Source organism: Anabrus simplex, chromosome X (assembly GCF_040414725.1).
Source record: "Anabrus simplex isolate iqAnaSimp1 chromosome X, ASM4041472v1, whole genome shotgun sequence".
Lineage (NCBI taxonomy): Eukaryota > Metazoa > Arthropoda > Insecta > Orthoptera > Tettigoniidae > Anabrus > Anabrus simplex.
The window spans coordinates 113,187,599-113,199,890 of NC_090279.1; the positions used below are offsets into that span (position 1 = coordinate 113,187,599).

General features: G+C 39.4%; 1 long non-coding RNA gene across 1 annotated transcript in view; it reads right to left on the reverse strand.

The window, feature by feature from the left end:
• Positions 1 to 12,292, reverse strand: part of LOC136886323 (uncharacterized) — a 73,090-nt gene that overhangs the window by 37,371 nt on the left and 23,427 nt on the right. The window contains exon 3 of the long non-coding RNA XR_010861772.2: positions 11,115 to 11,197. This is a non-coding gene — a long non-coding RNA (uncharacterized lncRNA). The remainder of the gene's footprint in view (positions 1 to 11,114; positions 11,198 to 12,292) is intronic.

Below are 12,292 nucleotides of genomic sequence, written 5' to 3' on the forward strand. Positions count from 1 at the left end.
GTGTCTTGAGATATAAGATGGATGGATTGTTGAGTTCGAAGGGCATTGTAATGGTTAAAGTACGTATTAGCAGAATGTGAGTGTAACGGAAGTATGGAATCAGCAACCACGAGGGAGTCAAGTAGAGGAAATGTAGTAGGAATGGAATGTGCTAAGGTTAGCGTGTATGGGGTCTGTGACATTCATAATACCGCTGAAGCATGGAATCAGCAACCCTGAGAGAGACAAGTAGAGGAAATGTAGGAGGAATGGAATGTGCAAAGGTTTGTGTGTATGTTCAGCAGGGGCATGGTGGCGAATGGATGATAAGAAAGATAGCGAAGTTTAGTGGGTATTTATTCTAGTAAAGGTATAAGAAAGATAGCGAAGTTTAGTGGGTATTTATTCTAGTAAAGGTGTCTTTATGATAAGAGGTAGATATGTAATGATATGTGGCATGGAAATGAAGTGAATGATTGTTGAGTTCGAGGGATGGATATTAAAAGAGATAGCGAAGTTTAGAGGGTATCTTTTCAAGTGAAGGTGTATTTATGGATATTAGGAAAGATAGCGAAGTTTAGAGGGTATTTATGCAAGTGAAGGTGTACTTATGTGTATTGAGACAGTATTGGTTTTGATTTATTAGTTAATGATAAGAGGTACTAGGATAGAATTAGTATAGATTTAATGTTGTAATTAGTTATAGGCTTAATTTAGACGTAGGGGGTGCCCTAGCATGTGAGCTGGTCATCCGTCCATGTTAGAGGCAGCGTAAGATAGATTAGTATAGATTTAATGTTGTAATTAGTTATAGGCTTAATTTAGAGATAGGGGGTGCCCTAGCATGTGAGCCGGTCATCCGTCCATGTTAGAGGCAGCTTAGTTAATGATAAGAGGTACTAGGATAGAATTAGTATAGATTTAATGTTATAATTAGTTATAGGCTTAATTCAGATGTAGGGGGTGCCCTAGCATGTGAGCTGGTCATCCGTCCATGTTAGAGGCAGCTTAGGATAGATTAGTATAGATTTAGAACTAGTATAGATTTAATGTTGTAATTAGTTATAGGCTTAATTTAGACGTAGGGGGTGCCCTAGCATGTGAGCTGGTCATCCGTCCATGTTAGAGGCAGCGTAAGATAGATTAGTATAGATTTAATGTTGTAATTAGTTATAGGCTTAATTTAGAGATAGGGGGTGCCCTAGCATGTGAGCCGGTCATCCGTCCATGTTAGAGGCAGCTTAACAGATTTAGTTAGGGGTGGAACCTTGCATGGTTGCCCGGTATTCCGCCTGTGTAGGGTCCACCAAGTTAGTAGTATGTAATTTGGCTTAGGCTGGACATTGTTATTTTTCTTTATAACGGATCAAATGGGTATTATTACTGTAGATCTAAAGAAAAATAATAAATCTAAATCTAATCTAATCATAAGAAGCTATGTATAGCCGCCATCTTGTAGAAATAGATAGCTGCCAATGCCAAAGGGCCTAAGTAGGAATCGAACGGTCGATCTCATCATTAGACTATGTTTTTCTTATGCTATCATGTTCCTGATACTGCAAACCTAGGTATCAGGTAGAAAAATGTTGTCCGTTTTCGAGATATTTAGCATTTTGCATTTAAGCCCCAAATGTAATGAATCGAACCTGCACGGTACGTTATACTCTCTACCATAGCTAGACCTGATCATGTTACGAAGACTTGCTTCATTACAAGCTGAAACAGAGCGAATGCCAAAGGGCCAAAGTAGGAACCGAACCGTTGATCTCATCATTAGACTATGTTTTCCTTATGATATCATGTTCCCCATACTGCGAACCGAGGAATTGGGTAGAAAAATTTTGTCCAATTTGCTCTACGATGCACCGTTTTCGAGATATTTAACATTATGCATTTAAGCCCCAAATTTAATGAATCGAACTAGCACGACACGTTAGCCTCTACGCTAGCTTTCTTCATAAGAGCAACAGCCATCCTGCGCAAGCACCCTTAAGGAGTCTCATAAGGAGTCGTGTATAGCCGCCATCTTGCGCAAGCATCATTAGGGCATCTCTAGCCATCTTGTGCAAGGACCCTTAAGCCGCCTCATAAGAGCAACCGCCATCTTGCGCAAGCATCTCTAGGGCGTCTCATAAGGAGCCTTGTATAACCGCCATCTTGCGCAAGGATCCCAAGGGCATCTCATAAGAACCTATGTATAGCGGCCATCTTGCATAAGCACCTTTAAGGAGTCATGTATAGCCACCATCTTATGCAATTAGCGTCGAGAGATGGCTGATGTAGAATTTTTCTTTTTAAATTATCCGCCACCATATTTCAAAGGTATGTACCTAAAGAGTGTAGCACTGAGCTCTATAGATTAAAGATGGCGGATGACAGCTGACAAAAAGCGCGTGAGTTTGTTTACTAAACAAGAGCACGTGGAATTATTCAATTTGCCGCCACCACATTTCAAAGGTATCTAGCTAAAGATGGCAGCACGGTGCTCTCTTGATTAAAGATGGTGGATGACAGCTAACAGAACTTTTCAAATTGCCCGCTACTACAGAGAGCAGCACCCTGCTCTGTAGATTAAAGATGGCGGATGACAGCTGACGAAATTGCCCGCATGATAGCAGCACAGTGCTCTATTGACTAAAGATGGTGGATGACAGCTGTCAAAAAAGCACGTGGCTTTGTTTACTAAACAAGAGCACATAGAATTTTTTCAAATTGCCGCCACCACATTTCAAAGGTATCTAGCTAAAGATGGCAGCACGGTGCTCTCTTGATTAAATATGGCGGATAACAGCTAACAGAACTTTTCAAATTATCCGCTACTACATAGAGGGCAGCACGGTGCTCTGTAGATTAAAGATGGCGGATGACAGCTGACGAAATTGCCCGCATGATAGCAGCACAGTGCTCTATTGATTAAAGATGGTGGATGACAGCTGTCAAAAAAGCACGTGGCTTTGTTTACTAAACAAGAGCACATAGAATTTTTCAAATTGCCGTCACCACATTTCAAAGGTAACTAGCTAAAGAGCGCAGCACTGAGGTTTGTGATGCAAGATGGCGGATGACAGCTGTCAGAAAAAAGCACGTGAGTTTGTACAGTACGTGGAATTTACCGCCACCGCAAAGAGGGCAGCACTGTGCTCAAAGATGTCTGCTGTCACGTGGAATTGCCTGCCACCACAGGTATCTAGCTAAAGAGGGTAGCACGGTGCTCTCTGGATTAAAGATGGCTGCTATCAAAAAGCATTTTTCAAATTATCCGCCACCACACTTCAAAGGTAAGTAGCTAAAGAGGGCACCACTGTGCTCTATGGATTAAAGATGGTGGATGACAGCTGTCAAAAAAGCACGTGGATTTGTTTACCGATTCAAATCTCGCGCTAGTAAGGTTAAGTTGGTAGCACTAAGGTTTAGGTCCGTTAAGATGGCAGCACTGCGGATGACAGGTGACGAATTTGCAGCTACTGCGATAAAGAGGGCAGCACAGTGCTCTGTGGTTTAAAGTTGGCGTATGACAGCTGTCAAAAAAGCACTTGGATTTGTTTATCTCACGCTAGTGAGGTTAAGTTGGTAGCACTAAGGTTTAGGCCCGCCAAGATGGCAGCACTGCCGATGACAGGTGACGAATTTGCAGCTACTGCGATAAAGAGGGCAGCACAGTGCTCTGTGGTTTAAAGATGGCGGATGACAGCTGTCAAAAAAGCACGTGGATTTGTTTATCTCACGCTAGTGAGGTTAAGTTGGTAGCACTAAGCTTTAGGCCCGCCAAGATGGCAGCACTGCCGATGACAGGTGACGAATTTGCAGCTACTGCGATAAAGAGGGCAGCACAGTGCTCTGTGGTTTAAAGATGGCAGATGACAGCTGTCAAAAAAGCACGTGGATTTGTTTATCTCACGCTAGTTAGGTTAAGTTGGTACTACTGAGGTTTAGGCCTGTCAAGATGGCAGTACTGAGGTTAGCGATGCGTTCTTGTCTGTCAAAAAACACGTGGCTGTCAAAAACACGTGGACTTGTTTACCAATTCAAATCTCGCGCTAGTTAGGTTAAGTTGGTACTACTGAGGTTTAGGCCCGTCAAGATGGCAGTACTGAGGTTAGCGATGCGTTCTTGTCTGTCAAAAAGCACGTGGCTGTCAAAAACACGTGGATTTGTTTACCAATTCAAATCTCGCGCTAGTTAGGTTAAGTTGGTACTACTGAGGTTTAGGCCTGTCAAGATGGCAGTACTGAGGTTAGCGATGCGTTCTTGTCTGTCAAAAAGCACGTGGCTGTCAAAAAGCACGTGGCTTTGTTTACAAATTCAAATTTCCCGCGGGTGGTGGAGGAGACCTCTGGGAGGCCTCTGGCTGTGGTGGTGGTGGAGGTGGCCTCTGGGAGCCTGCGGTGGCGGTGGCCGCCGAACCCGCTTATTATACTACTATTGGTATAAGTTACTATCTGGTAAGACACTCCTAGAGCCATTAGGGGAGGGGGTGAAATATATATATAACTATAAACGACCAAAAATAGTGACCGGTTAATAGTTTTTTTGCACTAATGCAGCGATTTAAACTGAACTTGGTACACTTATGACTTACTATCAGGAGATAAACCGCGTGGCGTTATGACAACCGTAGCACCATTAGGGTTAGGGATTGGAGGGGATGATATGTAAAAAAAATCGAAAATAGTGTCGAATCCGTAGATTTTCGGCTCGCTGAAATGAATAGTGACACACTGGATGTCGTTTAAGTCCAAGTTGAGCTCCAATCTCCAGGACCGTGAGAAGGAGTGAAGAATGTCCAAATGTCCAAATGACCGAGATAATGGACGTATATGTGTATCTTCCAGCATAGTTCTCAACTAAAATTGATAGAAGCATGACGTACTATCTGGAAAAAATGCCGTGGGGTAAAAGACACTTAGCCTCCTAGACTAGGAGTGAAATTTAAAAGTAACCGAAAAGGCCGATATTTGTGTCGAATACGTAGTCGTTCGGGTACACTGAGATGAACTGTTACACTCTGGATGCCATTTAAGACAATGTTCAGTCCCAATCGGCAGGAGGGTAGGGTGAGAACGGGTGAATGAAGGAAAACGTCCAAAGTGACTGAGTTTAAGGACGTAGGTGTGTATGCTATAGCATTCTTCTCAACGATACTTCGTACTCATATCACTATCTGGAAGATTTCTTTTTTACAACTTGGTTTACGTCACACCGTCACAGATAGGTCTTATGGCGACGATGCTATAGGAAAGGCCTAGGTGTGGGAAGGACTCGGCTGTGGTCTTAATTAAGGTACAGTCCCAGCATTTGCCTTGTGTGAAAATGGGAACCAACGGAAAGTCATCTTACGGGCTGCCGACAGTGGGGCTCGAATCCTCTATCTCCTGGATGCAAGTTCACAGGTGCGCGCCCCTAACCGCACGGCGAAATCACCCAGTAAAAAGTTACTACAGGGATAAGATACCCCTAGCACCCTAGGGGTAGAGGTGAATTATATAAAAGCCACGAAGAAGGGTGAAATATAAAAACATAATAGACAACGATAAATATTAATGTACACTCCATAGTTTTTGGGATCACCGAGGGATCTGCATGGAGTTGAAGAGGGGTGGAAAAGAAAATGTCCAATATGACCGAAATTACGAATATATGTGTGTTTCTTCCAGCACAGTCCTCATACAGAATTGCTATACACATGAACTACTATTATAACACTGTGGATCGTTAAGTCATACTTCATCCGCAATCAGTCTGGATTTTTAAAAGGGCTGAAAAGGAATGTAACAATAAACGAGATTATGGCTATGTATGTATGTATGTATGTTCCAGAATAGCTCTCAGTGGAACTTAGTACACATATATGACTTACCATCTGAAAAAAAAAAAGGAAAAACTATGAGGATAAAATATCCCAACCCCCGCTGCAGATGGGGAATGGGTGGGAATGAAAAGTAAATATAATGTAATATAACCGATATTAATGTAGAATTCACTGGTTATATGTTGCTGAGACGAATTGTGACGCTCTGGATGTCGTTTAAGTCCACGTTCAGCCTCCACTGAGAGGGGCTTAAAAGTAAATAGTCTAAAATGACTCTGAGATTCCACCATTTCCACTGCTTTTGTTGTCGGAAGGTTCATTTCCGACAGTCTCAATGCCAGCCGAAATCGTGTACATATCTAATAGCGCGACGGGTAAATACATATATTCTACTTATCACTTATTACTTTTCGAAAGATTGAAATACTTCCCAGTCAGTTCGAGCTTCCACAAGGACAAAGTTTTACTTGCAAATTGAATAATCTAAAACTTGAAATCCAACTCATGTAAATAACTCTAAAACTACAGTAGTCATTATATATAGTAAAATAAACATCTCTTACAGAAATTCTATAAAATATCATCTCACACGTAACTAACCGGTAGTACAATTCTTAGGTAAGCATTAAAAAACGATCCGGATTACGCCGGGTACAACAGCTAGTTAGTTATATATTTCAAGTGTCTTAAACGATTGAATTTGAGTACATATCCTAATTCAGACAAGAAATGAGAAAAACATATTAAGTAAGTATATCTTACCTTACGAAATTATGGGAAGGAAATGTTTTATTGGCCTACCATGCATTTCAGATGCTTGTATTGCCATGTGTTATCTGCAATTTCTTTTTATATTCACTACTGACTCATTATGGTATCACATCATTACTCCTTAATTTAAAGTTTAATTGCACTCTCATCAATTTCTTTTCAATTTACAGTAGCAGTAGGAATGTATGAAGACTGGTGTATAATTTTTAGGTTATTGTGGGTGTGTTAATTATGAGTATCCTCGTATGAACTAAGTTATATTAGTAACCCTACTTTGTGTGGCGTTCATATTCTATTCAAAATTTGTCCTTATATTATGATGCAGTACTTTTCAAGTTATTCTGCCAGTCATCCCCGAGTTGTTCTTGTAGCGGGCCACAGGTTTGAGATTTTATAACTGAATTTCACTGTGATTACTTTTTCATCACTTTCATTCACGGGCTGATTTCATTCATTTCTGGTGCTCTGCTACTGTTCTTCTTGTTCTGTGATGATACTTTCTCTATTTAGGGCTGTGTAACTGTCTTGCATTCCCTTATCCTCTCATGATTCGCAGGACTTTTTCATTTCTGAAGTGCACATCTTACCAAATATCCAGGTAATGAAGTCTATTTTGAATAAGACATTAATCCGTCATGATATGGGTATTGCAGTAAAACTTAAAACTCTTTGGTTAATGATTTTCTTTTCCTGCAACTTTGTTTTGTTGAACTGAATGAGTACTTTTTGTGACATTCTTTGGTCGGTACCCTGATTGTGTGATGGTATGGTTTGTTTATTTTGGGGAATTGTTGAGATTTCAACTTGAAGAAACATGGATGTTGGTTACTGCTGTGAATTTGTGCATTATTTTGCTGGATGTGTGATATTAATCAGAATTTAATACCTTAACATCGTTAATATTGGGAAGTCAGTTACATATTAGGGTTCAAGTTCCATAGCAATTGCCTGCTGAGCACTTAAACATTTTGTGGTTTCATCCTTGATTTAAAACTTTTCAAGTTTTTTCTACATGGGTTGCTAGATTATTTCAGCCTACATTTATTAATTATCAAGGAAGATTTGAATCAATCGTCTCCAAATACTTAGTACATTTTTAATCATTATACTATATAATTAAAAGTAGATTTTCAATTTAAAGGGTGCTAAATATTTGGAGCTTTACATTCTCAATCACGGTCATCGTCGAGTATAGTGTACCTTTGATGGCTTCACCTCCCTTTTGACTTTATAACAATGAGACACATCTAATTTTATTTTATACTTTCAGCTGGGACTCGGTAAGTTTTAAGATAATGTTCGTGTTATCCTGTGTTTTCTTGTCAAATTTAGTTTCTCCAATCTCTCTTCTTGAATTTTTACTGTGCAGTTTTACTTTTCCTTATCTCTATTGGTAAAAATGATCATAAAATGGTTTAAAGTAGTTTCCTACAATTTTGGAATCACAAACCAACATTTTTTTCTGTTGAACTATATAAGCAGAGCCACAAAATACACAAATCTCCCTTTAATACTAAAATATTCAATAGTAATCAATGGAGTACAAATAAAATAAATTCACAACTATATCCTCCAGAGCATGAATAAATATCAGAATGTAACATACTATGTTGACTATAGGCATATAAATATGATGTATACACCGCTCTAAATAATGATAATGATGTAAAACAGAATATTAGGCTAAAATCCCAAGTATAATTTAATAAAACCACCTATTCAATAATTCCCACGTTTAATGTGGTTTGAATCTACATGAATTTACATGTTTCACCCATTGTTTGGGCATCTTCAGCTGTAGACAACCTTTAGGTCAAGGTTTGGGACCTTTTCAACCATATACATACAAAGGGCACTAGAAAAGTTTTGCAGTACGCAAAAACGGTTCGCTGGACACCCCTGTTATGGTGAGGGATGAAAAGAGGGGTGAAACCTGGTCTAGAAGACAGCAAGACACGACATTCACACACCAGTTGTTACCAAGCAGTGGAATTGAAAGCAAGTTAAGATGTCAGCGAGGTCTAAAGGTGAATATCGCAATTATCTGCTACAATTTTGCTCATGGATTAACTGTTGACCAGTGCCTGAAATGACTCCTGTGCTGGGGAAAGACTGTCTACATCGGACAACAATTTTCCGCTGGTACAAAGAGTTCCAGAGGGGAAATTTTGTGGTTGAAGACGACTCGTTCTGGGCGACCATCTGAATCAGTGACTGAGGAAAACACTGAAGCTGTGAGGAAAATGTTGCAGCAAGAGAGGCAGTTGGCTTACCAGCAGGTAGAAGAGACCGCCTCCCCCACATCCCTGCACCAGCTATTCATTCAATTCTACACGACCATCTCCATGTTAGAAAGGTTTGTTCCCTTTGGGTGCCCCTTTCAATTTCAGAGGAACAAAGGGCACATTGAGTGAAATGGTGCCAAAGAATGCTAAAACAGTTTGAAAATGGGACTTTGCATAACGTCAATAGCATCGTCACAGGTGACGAAACTTGGCTTTATTATTACGATGTCCCAACAAAATCCCAGAACAAGGTGTGGCTGTTTGAAGTTAAGGGTACTTCTGTGACTGTACAAAAGTCAAGGTCAGTGAAGAAAAGGATGATTGCAGTATTCTTCACTAAACGGGGCATCCTGACTCGGGTTGTGCTAGAAACACAAAGGACAGTTACTGCAAAGTGGTACAGTGAGACTTGTCTGCCTCTGGTCATCCAGGCTCTCAAGCAGCTCCGTCCAAGGTCACAGCTCAACACTTGACTCTTGCATCACGACAATGCTCCGGCATATGGTGCTAACGTAACAATGGATTTTCTTGCCAGATCAGGGTTAACTGTGCTTGATCACCCTCCATACAGTCCTGATCTGCCCCATGTGACTTCGCACTCTTCCCAGAAGTGAGGGTGAAGCTGGAAGGACGGCATTTTTCATCCGCCGAGGAGGAGCTTCTGGCAGCATGGGATCAAGAGTGTGAAAATGTAACCGAAGAAACATAAGTCTAGGGTAAAGAGGACATTTATACCGGTGTTCATTTGACCCACCTATATCATTTCATGTTTGTGACAAAACTAATGTCGGAATGTGTTGTCAACCACCAGTGGAGATTTAGAACTGATTGTTACATGTAGGCTGGTCAAGATTGTTGTGAATGTGAATGAAAATATAATAAGTTAATGGTGTCTTTACACAGTTTAGTCTTAAGAGATTATTAACAGTCATATATTATTCTATATATGGTTGAAAAGGTCCCAAACCTTGACCTAAAAGTTGTCTACAGGCTGAAGATGCCCAAATAATGGGTGAAACATGTAAGGTAAGTCTACATAAATTCATGTATATTCAAACCACATTAAATGTGGAAAGTATTTAATAGGTGGTTTTATTAAATTACGCTTGAGATTTTATGCCTAACGTCATCTTCAATACGGGACAATAATGAGAGTTGTTACTTGTAAATCAGAATGTTGTCGTTACGCATGGAGGTAAACAAGGACAAGTTGGGTTCCGTACATTATACTACGTGGCAGTACGATACAGGCGCCTGAGCTCACTGAAGGCTAGTGCTTACGTGAATCATCCGTACTACTAGGAGCTTACAGGATAATGTAATAATTTCAGTAGCATTCTGATAAGGTCAACGAAGCATAATAATTCATGATAATCTGCCTTGATACAGTATTGCAATCTGCTAGGTACCTAAACACCTTTAAACACTTCAAAATCTGTCAGAAAGTACAATATAATGTCAAGAGTAAAAATAAAACAAACTTGAAACAACTGATTATAAAACTTAATACGATAAATCGACACTCTCGACGTGCTCATCAATGCATGAATTCAAAAACTTAACAAAATAAGTCCGTAACATATACCACATCCTAAATAATAACTTAAATTTCCAAAATCACCACCAGATAAAATGCAACCCCCTGAAAAATACAAGTTATGAAATATATCAAAGATTGAACAACACACCAATAATTCATAAAAAGAACAGTGGGATTAAAATTATAATTATAAATATAAACTTTATCATTGTAAAACTCTAAAAAATCATTACCATGTACACATGTATGATGGTGAAATAAAAATATGGAAATGAATCGAAAAGTTTCTTGTAAAACAAAATTGTTCCACTTAGTGATAAATAATAAGCTAATAAAACCGCTCGAACGGTGAGCATGCTGTGTAAATTCAGAGAATTTACTACAATGAAAGGTACTCTATGATAACAAACCCACTCCAGATATATCTCAATCTACCTTAGTTTTTGCTGTTATGCATTCAATAAAAGTATATTCAGAAACACATTCAACATGTTATAAATTACTTGAAATTTAACTTGACTCTAACCACCAGTTTTCACTTTACAAATGAAAACATCTTATATAATCCACGTTAAGGACCATAGCCATCAGTACAAATTGAGAATTACAATATGCAACCATTAGTTTTTTATGATATTAAATACTAAATATAACCTTGGAGAGATATGGTTAAGATGAACAGTTCACTGAACATGACAGCAACACATTTCATGTTTTGTAGTGCACTTACCTGTTTTCTTCTTTCAGATGTGGAACCAGTTCGTCAAGTGTATCTTGCTTTATAGATATTTCCTCCTTAGTGTCTGCACAAGGCTGAGTAATAAATAACAAATGTAGAGTAAAAAGTTAACGAACCAAAATATGAAAACAAGAAACAGCAGCAAAATACATTTAAAAATGGCACAATAAAATGATCATCAATTTATCTACCAATGTAAAACTAGAAGACATGAAATGAAATAACCAAGTGTTAAATCAAACATTTTAAGCAAGCCTCAGACCTATGGGAGTAATGGAGTCCCACTCCCATTTGACAAGCGAGGGACTCCTTGGAAACAACTTGGCGAACAAAATGGAATTCGATGGAGAGCTATCAATATTAATGGGGCTTATGGAAGAAAGAAGGTAGAACTGGCTGAGTCAGCAAAGAGGATGCATCTGGATGTGCTAGGAGTAAGTGATATTCGGGTAAGGGGAGATAACGAGGAAGAGATAGGAGATTACAAAGTGTACTTGACGGGTGTTAGAAAGGGAAGGGCAGAGTCTGGGGTAGGGCTCTTTATCAGGAATACCATTGCATGCAACACAGTTTCTGTTAGGTACATAAATGAGCGAATGATGTGGGTAGATTTGTCAGTTGGATGAATCAGGACTAGAATTGCCTCCGTGTATTCACCATGTGAGGGTGCAGATGAGGATGAAGTTGACAAGTTTTATGAAGCATTGAGTGACATCGTGATCAGTGTCAACAACAAGGATAGAATAGTGCTAATGGGCGATTTCAATGCGAGATTTGGAAATAGAACAGAAGAATACGAAAGGGTGATTGGGAAATGTGGGGAAGATATGGAAGCTAATAGGAATGGGGAAGCGTTTGCTGGACTTCTGTGCTAGTATGTGTTTAGCAGTTATGAATACATTCTTCAAGCATAAGGCTATTCACCGCTACACATGGGAGGCTAGGGGTACCAGATCCATTATAGACTATATCTTAACAGACATTGAATTCAGGAAATCTGTTAGGAATGTACAAGTTTTTCGCGGATTTTTTGATGATACAGACCACTATCTGATCTGTAGTGAACTAAGTATCTCTAGGCCTAGGGTAGAGAAAGTGAAATCTGTCTGCAAACGAATAAGGGTACAAAATCTCCAGGATGAGGAAATTAGACAGAAGTACATGGATAT